The sequence below is a fragment of the Pseudophryne corroboree genome, chromosome 5 (assembly GCF_028390025.1).
Source record: "Pseudophryne corroboree isolate aPseCor3 chromosome 5, aPseCor3.hap2, whole genome shotgun sequence".
Taxonomy (NCBI): Eukaryota; Metazoa; Chordata; class Amphibia; order Anura; family Myobatrachidae; genus Pseudophryne; species Pseudophryne corroboree.
The window spans coordinates 142,208,238-142,220,497 of NC_086448.1; the positions used below are offsets into that span (position 1 = coordinate 142,208,238).

The 12,260-nt window shown below is 46.8% G+C and overlaps 1 protein-coding gene across 1 annotated transcript in view; it reads left to right on the top strand.

Moving 5' to 3' along the window:
- Window positions 1-12,260, top strand: part of LOC134929573 (ATP-dependent translocase ABCB1-like) — a 723,752-nt gene that overhangs the window by 450,361 nt on the left and 261,131 nt on the right. The window lies entirely within an intron of this gene.

Consider the following 12,260-nt stretch of genomic DNA (forward strand, 5'->3'; position numbering starts at 1 on the left):
AGGTTGCCATTCTATGGCATGTAAGGTATGTAGTATGTCTGTTGTGTCTCCAATGTATTTTGGGAGTGTCTTGACCAGGTCCTATAAGAATGAGTATGCATATTGCAAAAGGTTGCCTGAGATTAATGGTCATCATGGTGGGTTTGTCTGGTCCTTGTGTATTTTAGGCAGATGGTACTACACCCGTATGATCGGATGCTTATTCTGTAAAAAGTGAATTCTTGTTTTGTGAGGATATCATTGTCACATTCACATCTCAGTAATTTTTCTAATTCTGTCTTATATTGTGAAGTGGGGTCTCCTTTCAGTATGTGGTATGTGTTGATGTTTCAGAGGGGCAGATTTATTAAGCCTGGTGAAGTGATAAAGTGGAAGGTGATAAAGTACCAGCCATTCAGATCTTAACTTCCACGTCACAGGTTGGGTATGAAAAATGACAGCTAGGAGCATACTGGCTGGTGCTTTATCACCTTCCACTTTATCACTTCACCAAGCTTAATAAATTTGCCCCTCAGTATCCTAAGAGATTCATGTATGTATTTGATTTTGTCCAGCATCACTATTCCTTCCCCTTTGTCCGCTAGCTTCACAAGTATGTCCCCATTGTGTTCTAATTATTTCAGTGCCTGTATGTCTTTGTGTGTGAGATTGTTCATGTTTTATCTTGAATTTTTTGTGTTTTTTGTTTTATTCACAATATCATCTAATGATTCAAGGTCCCTGGTGTTAGGGTCTCCTGCCCTGTGCTGCCACGTTGTCATGGCAACCGGGAGACAAGTGCTAGTGGAGTAACCTGAGCGCAGCTGATACTCCGGTTCGGGTCTTTTGCTGTGCAGTGGTTACAGGCTCTGTGCATGGCAGGGGATCCGGTGCTGGTTTTTGTGCTCACAGTCTGTGAGGTCTGAGTGGGGCGTGGACAGCACCTGCTATATAAGGCCTCTTCTCAGGTTAAGCAGATGCTGCTGTATCTTTGTTGGTTAGTCAGTTCCTGAAAGTTAGCCAGTACTGTGTAGCTTTGTATTTGTTGTTGCTTACTGCAAATAGGCCTGGGGATTTGGTACTACACTCTGCCAATCCAGACCTAGCAGTAAGACTGGAGTCAGTCATTTAACTTGCTGGGGTTCTTTTGTTACTCTGTGAATTTAGCAAGTTTGCGGCTGTATTCTTAGACTTGCCTGCCTAAATCCTGTCTCACTGTGCAAGGTGTTCAGGTGTCAGTTTAGTGGCAGTAAGCTGAACCTGTGCACTGCAAGTGAGGATTAGGATTGTGGAGACTCTCCTTGTGTCTATCATTCCATCTCTGACCAAGAAGTTTACTGCCACACCCGTTGGTAACCCTTTAGGGTTTTACTGTTGCCCTTAGCAACACCATTTCGGGTTCTCTACGTATTAAAACACAACATCTTGCTTTTTCCATCTGAGCATTACTAATACTAGGGAGACACCCAGTTTCTTAGCCTCTGGGCTTCTCTGTTCACTTTGTGTTTATTTTGTTACCCTATCACCTTCTGTGTACGTATTGTCATATTCCCCAGTCTGTCTGTGAGTTCATTTGTTTTGCATCCCTATCCGTTCAGACACCAGTACATTCCTGCAGGCACTGGTGTGCATAACAGTTCAAACACCAGTACATTCCTGCAGGCACTGGTGTGCATAACAGTTCAGACACCAGTACATTCCAGCAGGCACTGGTGTGCATAACATATTCAGCAGCCTAATACTCCTGTTGAAATTTTGTGGGAATATGGAGCATACCCCTCAAAATACGTTGCAACAGGTGGTCGATCAGGTGCAGGTCCTGACTCGACAATTTAATGATTTGTCCATTAAAATGCACACCTCCCAGGCCGTTGGCGGAGCTACCGCAGCAGCACCTTTAGGGGTTAAGGAGCCGAAAGTAAATCTCCCGGATCGTTTTTCTGGAGATCACTCGCAGTTCTTTTGTTTCAAGGAGAGCTGCAAGCTATACTTCCGGCTTAGGCCTCAGTCTTCTGGGTCGGAGATTCAGCGGGTGGGCATAGTGATTTCCTTGCTACAAGGAGACCCACAGGTCGCTTAAAAGTGTTGATGCTTTTTTTACGGCACTGGGCATGTTGTATGATGACCTTGACAAGACGGCCTCAGCCGAGGCTCAGATTTCGATCCTTAAGCAAGGGCGAAGGCCAGTTGAGGTTTACTGTACAGAGTTTCGGAGGTTGGCCCATGATACCCAGTGGAATGACCCAGCCCTGAGACACCAGTACTGAAGAGGTCTTTCTAACCAGATAAAAGACCAACTGGTACAATATCCCTTGCCTGATAGCTTGGATCAGCTCATGCAGTTATCCATCCGGGTGGATAGACGGCTGAGAGAGCGTAGGCTTGAAAGGGAGACCGAGGTTTCCTTCTTTCCCAAGGGAACCTCAGACTCTGAGGAATTTTCAGAGGAGCCTATGCAGATTGGGGCTACCCGCCTCTCCTCGCGTGAAAAGACGCGGAGGGGACAGCAGGGGTTGTGTTTGTACTGTGGGAATAAAGGTCATGTGGTAGTATCATGCCCAGAAAAGCCTGAAAACTTCAGGGCCTGAGGGTGATGGGAAATATCCTGTCAGGCCAGAAGTCAGAATTTCCCAAGAAGACTTTTATCATTCCGGTGACCTTGAAGATCCTCGGTCAAACTGTCAAGACAGTGGGGCCGACGGGGTTTTTATGGACCGCCAATTCGCCCTGAAACACTCTGTTCCCTTAGTACCCTTGGCATCGGAAATTGAGATCTGTGTGTTAAACGGGGAACCATTATCCCAAGGTAAAATTACCTCTTGCACTAGCCAGATTTCTTTGTTTATTGGAGCCACACACTCTGAAAAATTGTCCTTTTATGTGACTGTCTGTACTTTTGCCCCATTGGTGTTGGGGTTACCCTGGTTAAGGGCCCACAATCCTCAATTTGACTGGGTCTCTGGGGAGATTCTTAGTTGGGGTACTGATTGTTTCAGGAGTTGCTTGAGCCTTCCAGTCAGGCTCTCGCAGCTAAGTTTGCCAGGATTGCCAGGGTGTTATGCAGATTTTGCGGACGTGTTCTCCAAAAAAGTTGCAGAGGTACTACCTCCCCATCGCCCCTATGACTGTGCCATTGATTTGTTGCCAAATGCTAAGCTTCCCAAGAGCAGGTTGTACTCCCTGTCACGTCCTGAGACTCAGGCTATGGCAGAGTACATTCAGGAGAACTTGGCTAAGGGATTTATCAGACCTTCACAGTCTCCAGTTGGGTCGGGGTTCTTCTTCGTGGGTAAAAAGGACGGTTCGTTGCGACCCTGCATCGACTTCAGGGAATTGAACCGTATCACGATTAAAAACTCATACCCACTGCCTCTCATATCGGTCTTGTTTGACCAGCTTCGTACTGCCACCATTTTTTTAAGATTGTCCTACGCGGTGCGTACAATCTAATCCGAATAAGAGAGGGGGATGAATGGAAGACTGCCTTTAATACCCACTCAGGGCATTATGAATATTTGGTGATGCATTTTGGGCTCTGTAATGCCCCGGCAGTCTTCCAGGATTTAATGAATGATGTACTCAGGGAATATTCGGATAGAATCTTAGTTGTATACTTACATGACATCCTAATCTTCTCCCATTCCCTGGAGGAACATCGGAAGCATGTACGCTTAGTCCTCCAGAAACTCAGAGACCACCGGCTTGGGGCGAAGCTGGAGAAGTGCGAATTTGAAGTTCAGCAAATCGCATTTCTAGGATATATTATCTCCCCAGAAGGTTTCCAAATGGAGGGTTCCAAGGTACAGGCAGTCCTGGATTGGGTGCAGCCCACTAGTTTGAAGGCGCTTCAGCGTTTCCTGGGCTTTGCAAATTTTTATAGACGATTTATTGCTGGATTTTCGTCTATAGTGGCGCCCTTGGTGGCACTCACTAAGAAAGGGGCGGATGTTGCTCACTGGTCTTGTGAGGCTAAAGCAGCTTTTGCCCGTCTCAAAAGGGCATTTGTATCGGCCAAGGTGCTGCGACACCCAGATCCAGAGCGTCCTTTTGTGGTGGAGGTGGATGCCTCTGAGATGGGAATTGGGGCAGTGCTCTCTCAGATGGGAGTGTCTGATAATCGCCTTCATCCCTGTGCTTACTTTTCCCGTAAATTTTCGCCTGCCGAGATCAATTATGACGTGGGTAACCAGGAATTGTTGGCTATTAAGGATGCACTCGAGGAGTGGAGACACTGGCAGGAGGGGGCTAAATTTGTGGTCTCAATTCTCACCGACCATAAGAATCTGGCATATTTAGAGTCAGCGAAGCGTCTCAATGCCAGGCAGGCACGATGGGCTTTGTTTATTGCTCGCTTTAATTTTTTGATAACATATCGCCCTGGGTCAAAAAACATCAAGGCTGATGCGCTCTCGCGGAGTTTTGCTCCAATCCAGGAAACCACAGGGGAGCCGTTGCCCATTGTGTCCCCATCATGTATTAAAGTGGGCATTACCCAGGACCTCTTATCATTAGTCCTTAGAGCACAGGAGCAGGCTCCTCCAGACCTTCCGGTAGGTCTTTTGTTTGTGCCTCCTAGGTTAAGACAGCGAGTGTTCCTGGAATTCCATGCCAAGAAGTCGGCAGGTCACCCGGGTATTGCCAGAACTCGGGAGTTGCTATCTAGGGCGGTGTGGTGGCCCTCGGTGGCTAAGGATGTGGATCAGTGGGTTCGGGCATGTGACATCTGTGCCCGAAATAAGACTCCTAGAGGGGTTCCTGTTGGCCCATTACATCCACTCTCTATCCCATCTAAGCCATGGACCCACATTTCAATGGATTTTGTGGTGGACTTGCCCAAATCCTCGGGGATGACAGCCATCTGGGTTGTCGTTGACAGGTTTTCGAAGATGGCACACTTCTTTCCACTGGTTGGGCTGCCATCGGCCAGACGCCTGTCTGAATTATTTATGCTGCATGTTGTGCGTCTCCATGGGTTGCCACTTGATGTGGTCTCTGACCGCGGATCCCAGTTTGTGGCCAAATTCTGGAGGGCATTTTGTTCCGATCTCCAGATTTCTGTCAGCTTGTCGTCAGGTTACCATCCGCAGTCTAATGGGCAGACTGAAAGGGTGAACCAGTCCTTGGAGCAGTTCCTCAGGTGTTATGTCTCCAAGTGTCAGACTGACTGGGTTGCTCATCTGTCCATGGCGGAGTTTGCCTATAACAACGTGGCTCACTCTGCTACAGGGATCTCTCCCTTCCTTTGTGTGTATGGGCATCATCCTAAGGCCAATTCTTTTGACCCCCTGGACTCCACGCCTGGTGGTTCCTCTGTGGTTTCGGTCCTTAGAGGTATTTGGAGGAAAGTGAAGAAAGCCCTTGTGTCTGTGTCATTAGTGACCAAAAGGGTTTTTGATAAGCGGAAAAGACCCTGCAGCTTCAAATTAGGAGACTTCGTCTGGTTGTCTACCAAGAATTTGAAGTTGAGACAGCCATCTCATAAGTTAGGCCCCCGGTTCATCGGCCCTTATAAGATCACCAGGGTTATCCCGGTGGCATTTCAGTTAGATCTGCCCCGTTCTTTGGGTATCATTAAAACATTTCATTGTTCCCTTTTAAAACGGGCGATTAGTAATCCTTCTTCCAGTGGAAGACCTTCCCCTCTTCTGATACGTGGCCAGAGGGAGTTTGTTGTTGAAAGGATTCTTGACTCCAAGATGGTGCGGGGTCGGCTGTCATTTTTGGTGCACTGGAAGGGGTATGGCCCGGAGGAGCGGTCGTGGGTGCGCAGTTGTGATCTTCATGCCCCCAGACTGATACGCTCTTTCTTCTCGCAGTTCCCCGATAAACCCGGTGGTAGGGGTTCTTTGACCCCTCGTCAGAGGGGGGGTACTGTTAGGGTCTCCTGCCCTGTGCTGCCACGTCGTCATGGCAACCGGGAGACAAGTGCTAGCGGAGTAACCTGAGTGCAGCTGATACTCCGGTTCGGGTCTTTTGCTGTGCAGTGGTTACAGGCTCTGTGCACGGCAGGGGATCCGGTGCTGGTTTTTGTGCTCACAGTCTGTGAGGTCTGAGTGGGGCGTGGACAGCACCTGCTATTAAAGGCCTCTTCTCAGGTTAAGCAGATGCTGCTGAATCTTTGTTGGTTAGTCAGTTCCTGAAAGTTAGCCAGTACTGTGTAGCTTTGTATTTGTTGTTGCTTACTGCAAATAGGCCTGGGGATTTGGTACTACACTCTGCCAATCCAGACCTAGCAGTAAGACTGGAGTCAGTCATTTAGCTTGCTGGGGTTCTTTTGTTACTCTGTGAACTTAGCAAGTTTGCGGCTGTATTCTTAGACTTGCCTGCCTAAATCCTGTCTCACTGTGCAAGGTGTTCAGGTGTCAGTTTAGTGGCAGTAAGCTGAACCTGTGCACTGCAAGTGAGGATTAGGATTGTGGAGACTCTCCTTGTGTCTATCATTCCATCTCTGACCAAGGAGTTTACTGCCACACCCGTTGGTAACCCTTTAGGGTTTTGCTGTTGCCCTTAACAACAGCATTTTGGTTTCTCTACGTATTAAAACACAACATCTTGCTTTTTCCATCTGAGCATTACTAATACTAGGGAGACACCCAGTTTCTTAGCCTCTGAGCTTCTCTGTTCACTTTGTGTTTATTTTGTTACCCTATCACCTTCTGTGTACGTAATGTCATATTCCCCAGTCTGTCTGTGAGTTCATTTGTTTTGCATCCCTATCCGTTCAGACACCAGTACATTCCTGCAGGCACTGGTGTGCATAACAGTTCAAACACCAGTACATTCCTACAGGCACTGGTGTGCATAACAGTTCAGACACCAGTACATTCCTGCAGGCACTGGTGTGCAATGTGCATAACACCTGGTCACTAGTGATTCAAAAGTCTTAATAAAATGTATTTCAGATGACTCAGATACAATTTAGACTTGGGTTTTAATTATATATGTTTGAATCTTTTGTCCTCTGCATTTCTATTGTCATAGTTTCTTATGATAGAGGTACTTGTTAAGTGTTTTTATAGGTAATTTTTCTCACAAATGATTGTAGATCGCATCTTAAATTTGCTGGGTGATTTGGTGGGTGCGAATTTTAAACCTTTTGATAATTTTCCATGATGGACTGTGAGTGTAGTATTACTCAAATTGAAGGTATATTGTTTTCTTGTCTCTGTGTATTATCTTTTCTCTATTTCTGCTTTTTTGGTGTGTTGCCCTCCTCTACATTCTTGCTTGGTTTCGTAATCTATCTTTTTGTTTTCACACTTGTCCCTGATAGAGTTGGGAGCCATAATAACTACATGACTCCATTTTGTGGTGTTCATTTGCTAGAAAAAAAGTTTGCCTTCAAAGCCCCGTACACACGGGGAAAGATGTGTGGTGAGCGTTCTATCAGTGACCCCTCAGCACACATCTCTCTCCCCACTCAGCACAGCGCAATGTGTGCTGAGCGGGGGGGGGGGGGGGGTGGACGGGCGGATGGGGGGGTGGACGGGCGGATGGGGGGGTGCTCATTTCACCCAGCAGTGAAATGAGCAACCTGCTAGATTGTGTCAATCTAGCACCGTGTGTATGCCCCGTGTGGGGCATACACACGGAGAGATCCGTGCTTAAGTTCTAAGCAACCTTGTCAGATTGCTTAGATTTTAAGCACTGATCTCTCCATGTGTCACCCCCTTTAGGCTCACATTATCAGCAACATACCAAAGTTGTTAGGTTTCGGTTTTCATAAAACATAACTAAGGCCAATTATATTCTGCAGGTGTCTGTTGCTACAATTTATATTTTCAAGGCCACAGTACATATCTCTGAACAAAAGACACTGATTCCTTGTTAATTAAAATTTTTATGCCTTTTAGAAAAATTTTGTTATTTTACTTATTAATAATTTATGCAGTACTGCCTTCTACTGCTGATATATGTCATGCTTGAATAATTATTAACGCATGAGCAGTATAAAATCAGATAAAAAAAGAGCAGACTATATAACCCTTTACACACATTAAACACCTCAGTGAGTTTTAAAACACACAAAGCCAGTTGTCATGTGCATTTACTATCCACCGTACGGTCGTATCTGTATACAGTCTTATGCTGATTTGAATGACTGACAGCTTGCTGTAACTTACAGGATCAAGGGCTGACAGATGCCCCACTTTAATTTCCCTGTTGCTATTTTACTACAGGCGTTCAGGTGTTCAGGCTGTAAAAAATTGTCCCATGTTTCTTCAGCTGTAGCGTGAGATGTTTGCATTCCTTGTAAAGGTGAGCGGGTTTAGATCTCAGAAATCTGAATTCCCCCCCTTTCCCCGAACATCACAATCTGAGCCGAGATTCGAGCCTGGCTCAGGACTTCCCGCCAGACTCGGATCCCAGAATGAGGCAAAATGTCATCATCCTGCTGGCGGAGTCTTTTGCCATTTTCACTCCGGACTTGGAGAGTGAGGGAAACAGACCTTTGTCTCTCTGTGGGTGGTGGCATTGGGTAGGGTCAGTGTGTTCTCTTTAGGGGTGCTCTCCTGTGTGCTGTTAAGGATACTGTCCTGTGGTGTCCTGTGCTGTTAGGGGTGCTGTAAAATAAGTGTTGCTGTCCTGACACTGTGCTGTACAGGGGCACTGTCCTGTATGCTGTAAAACAATACAGTGGTGCTGGCCTGTCCTGTATGCTGTAAAAATACAGGAGTGTTATTGTTAAAATACAGGGGTGCTGGTCCTGCCGGGTATGCTGTAAATACAGGGGTGTTGTTAAAATACAGGGGTGCTGGTCCTTTCCTATATGCTGTAAATACGCGGATGTTGTTAAAATAAAGGTACACTGGCTCTGCCATGTATGCTGTAAGAATACAGGGGTGCTGAAAATATTAAGGGGAACTGTTTGTTTGCTGTAAAAATAAAGGGGTGCTGTCCTGTGAAATGGAGAGCAAAAACTTGGAGGAAAAATAGTGAAAGATCAGGAACCACTTCCAGTTCCTAGTACTAGTGCTGAAACTTCTGCTTCCACCAGTCTTAACATTGATGATGCAATTCCATCAATGTCATCTACTAAGGCCGATGCCCAATGTCACAGAGCTAATGTAAAATCTAAGAAGCCAAAATTAATGACCCCCCCGCAAAAAAAATGATCTGATGAGAAAAGTAAAATTGGCAAAATGCCATTTACAACATGAAGTGGCAAGAAAAGACTAAGTCCTTGGCCTATATTCATGACTGGTGGTTCAGCTTCTCATGAAGATGGAAGCCCTCCTCCCTCTCGAAAAAAAATAAAAAATAAAGCACATTAAAGCACAGGAAAAAAGAACAACTGTGCGTTGAGACTCAGAGATAGCAAAAATCTCCAAGGATAGATAAGTGTGTCCACGGTTGCAATGTCTAGGCCTGATCTTCCAAAGAATCTGTGGGAAGAGGAGGCTCCTACCACCATTTGCATGCCGTCTGCAAGTGCTGAATTATGGGCAGCATGATTACTGGAGGCTAAAACTGGCAAAATATATATATTATAAGTGCCTAGGCACTAAATATAGCCCCTGCCAGTATAAATATTTGAATTTTGAGAGGGACTACAGCGCGCCGGTGAGGGGGCGTGGCTTAGCCCTCAGAGCATACCAGCGCCATTCTCTCTTCACAGGCTGCAGAGACGCTGGCCCGGACCTCCACTCTCCTGAACAAGTAACTGGGAGCAAAACGGGGGGAGGGGGGGGGCACAGTAATTTGGTGCTGTTAACCCTTTTTGCAATAACAGTGCAGACATTTGAGGCAGTGTATATTGCTCTCAGTACTGGAATAGGCGCTGGGGTGTGTGCTGGTAAACTCCCTCTGTGGGTCTGTCCCTTATAGCCAGTGGGATTGTGCGTGTCGGTACGTGTGAGTCGACATGTCTGAGGCTGAGTGCTCCTCCCCGAAGGAATTTGCAGTGGGCGCAGATAAAGAGCCGGGAGTGACTCTGTCGGCACTGCCGACTGCTAATTGGGTGAATATGTTGAGTACATTGAATGCAAATGTGGAGTCACAAAAGCGTTAATTTACCCAGATGGCGGATACTGATACCGACACGGACTCTGATTCCAGTGTCGACTTTAGTGAGGCCAGTTTATATCCAAAATTGGTTAAGAGTATTCAGTACATGATTATGGCAATTAAAGATGTTGATACAAGGCTTTGTTTGTATAAGGGAAAAAAACCTGAGGTGATGTTTCCCCCCTCTCATGAGCTGAACGCTCTTTGTGAAAAAGCTTGGGAATCTCCTGACAAAAGCTGTCAGATTCCCAAGAGAATTCTAATGGCATATCCTTTCCCCTCTGACGACAGGGAAAAGTGGGAGTCCTCTCCCAATGTGGACAAGGCTCTATCACGACTGTCCAAGAAGGTGGCGCCTCCGTCTCCTGACACTGCTGCCCTTAAGGACCCTGCGGATCGTAAGCAGTAAACGACCTTAAAATCCATTTATGTCACTATGGGTGCACTGCTCAGACCTGCCGTGGCGTCGGCATGGGTGAGTAGGGCTATTGGTAAGTGGGCAGATAATTTGGCAACTGATATGGATACCCTGGATAGGGATAACATTCTTTTGACTCTCGGTTATATCAGGGATGCTGCAGCTTACCTAAAGGATGCAGCGAGGGATATTGACATCTTGGGATCAAGGGCCAATGCCATGGCCGTCTCGGCCAGGAGAGCGCTGTGGATTCATCAATGGAATGATGATGCCGACTCTAAGAAAGCTATGAAAGCTCTTCCATATAAAAGGTATTGTCTTGTTTGGTGACGGCCTCGCTGACCTGGTGTCTACGCCTACAGCGGGTAAGCCATCTTTTCTTCCTTATGTTCCTGCACAGCAGAAAAAGACACCCCATTATCAGATCCAGTCCTTTCGGCCCAATAAATACAAAAAAGGAAGAGTGTCGTCCTTCCTTGCCTCTAAAGGTAGAGGAAGGGGAAAAAGGTCGCCTGCTGTACCAGGCTCCCAGGACCAGAAGTCCTCCCCGGCTTCTGCCAAGTCCACCGCATGACGCTGGGGCTCCTCTATGGGAGGCCGTACCGGTGGGAGCCTGGATCCTTGGGTGTTAGACATAGTGTCCCAAGGGTACAAACTGGAGTTTCGGGAGCTGCCCCCCCCACCGATTTTTCAAACCAGCCTTGCCAGTTTCTATCCCAGAAAGGGAAGTAGTGAGTGCTGCGATACAAAAGCTGTGTCAACAGCATGTCATTGTCACTGTGCCCCCATCTCAACGGGAAGAAGGGTTTTATTCGAGCCTCTTTGTCGTACCAAAGCCGGACGTCTCGGTCAGAACAATCCTGAAAGTAAAATCCCTCAATCTGTATTTGAAAATTTTCAAGTTCAAGATGGAATCTCTTCAAGCTGTGATCTCCAGTCTGGAAGGGGGGGATTTTATGGTGTCTGTCGACATAAAAGATGCCTACTTACATGTCCCAATATATCCTCCGCATCAATCTTTCCTGAAGTTTGCAGTGCAGGATTGTCATTACCAATTTCATACGTTGTCGTTTGGTCTTTCCACGGGCCCGAGCGTCTTCACCAAAGTAATGGCGGAAATGATGGTACTCCTACGCAAGCAGGGTGTCACAATTATCCCGTACTTGGATGATCTCCTGATAAAGGAGAGATCATAGGAGCAGTTGCTAAGAAACGTGGCACTCTCCCTGAAAATTCTACAACAACATGGTTGGATTCTAAATTTGCCAAAGTCACAGTTGATTCCGACAACTCGGCTGTCTTTCTTGGGCATGATCCTGGAGAAGGAACTGCAGAAAGTATTTCTCCCAGCGTAAAAAGCTCTGGAAATCCAGACCATGGTCAAGGAGATTCTGAAACCGGCAAGAGTATTGATTCATCATGCACTCGGGTGCTGGGGAAGATGGTTGCAGCTTACGAAGCCATTCCGTTTGGAAGGTTTCATGCCTGGGTATTTCAGTGGGACCTGTTGGACAAGTGGTCCGGGTCTCACCTGCACATGCACTGGAAGATAAGACTATCTTCCAGGACCAGAATATCTCTCATGTGGTGGCTTCAAATTTCTCACCTCTTAGAGTGACGCAGGTTCGGGATCCAGGATTGGGTCCTGGTGGCCACGGATGCAAGTCTCCGAGGCTGGGGAGCAGTCACACAAGGAAGACACTTCCAGGGAAAATGGTCAAGCCAGGAAACTTGTCTGCACATAAACGTTCTGGATTTAAGGGCCATCTACAATGGCCTTCTACAAGCGGAACACTTTCTTCGAGGTCTACCTGTCCTGATTCAGTCGGACAACGTAACAGCAGTGGCGTACATA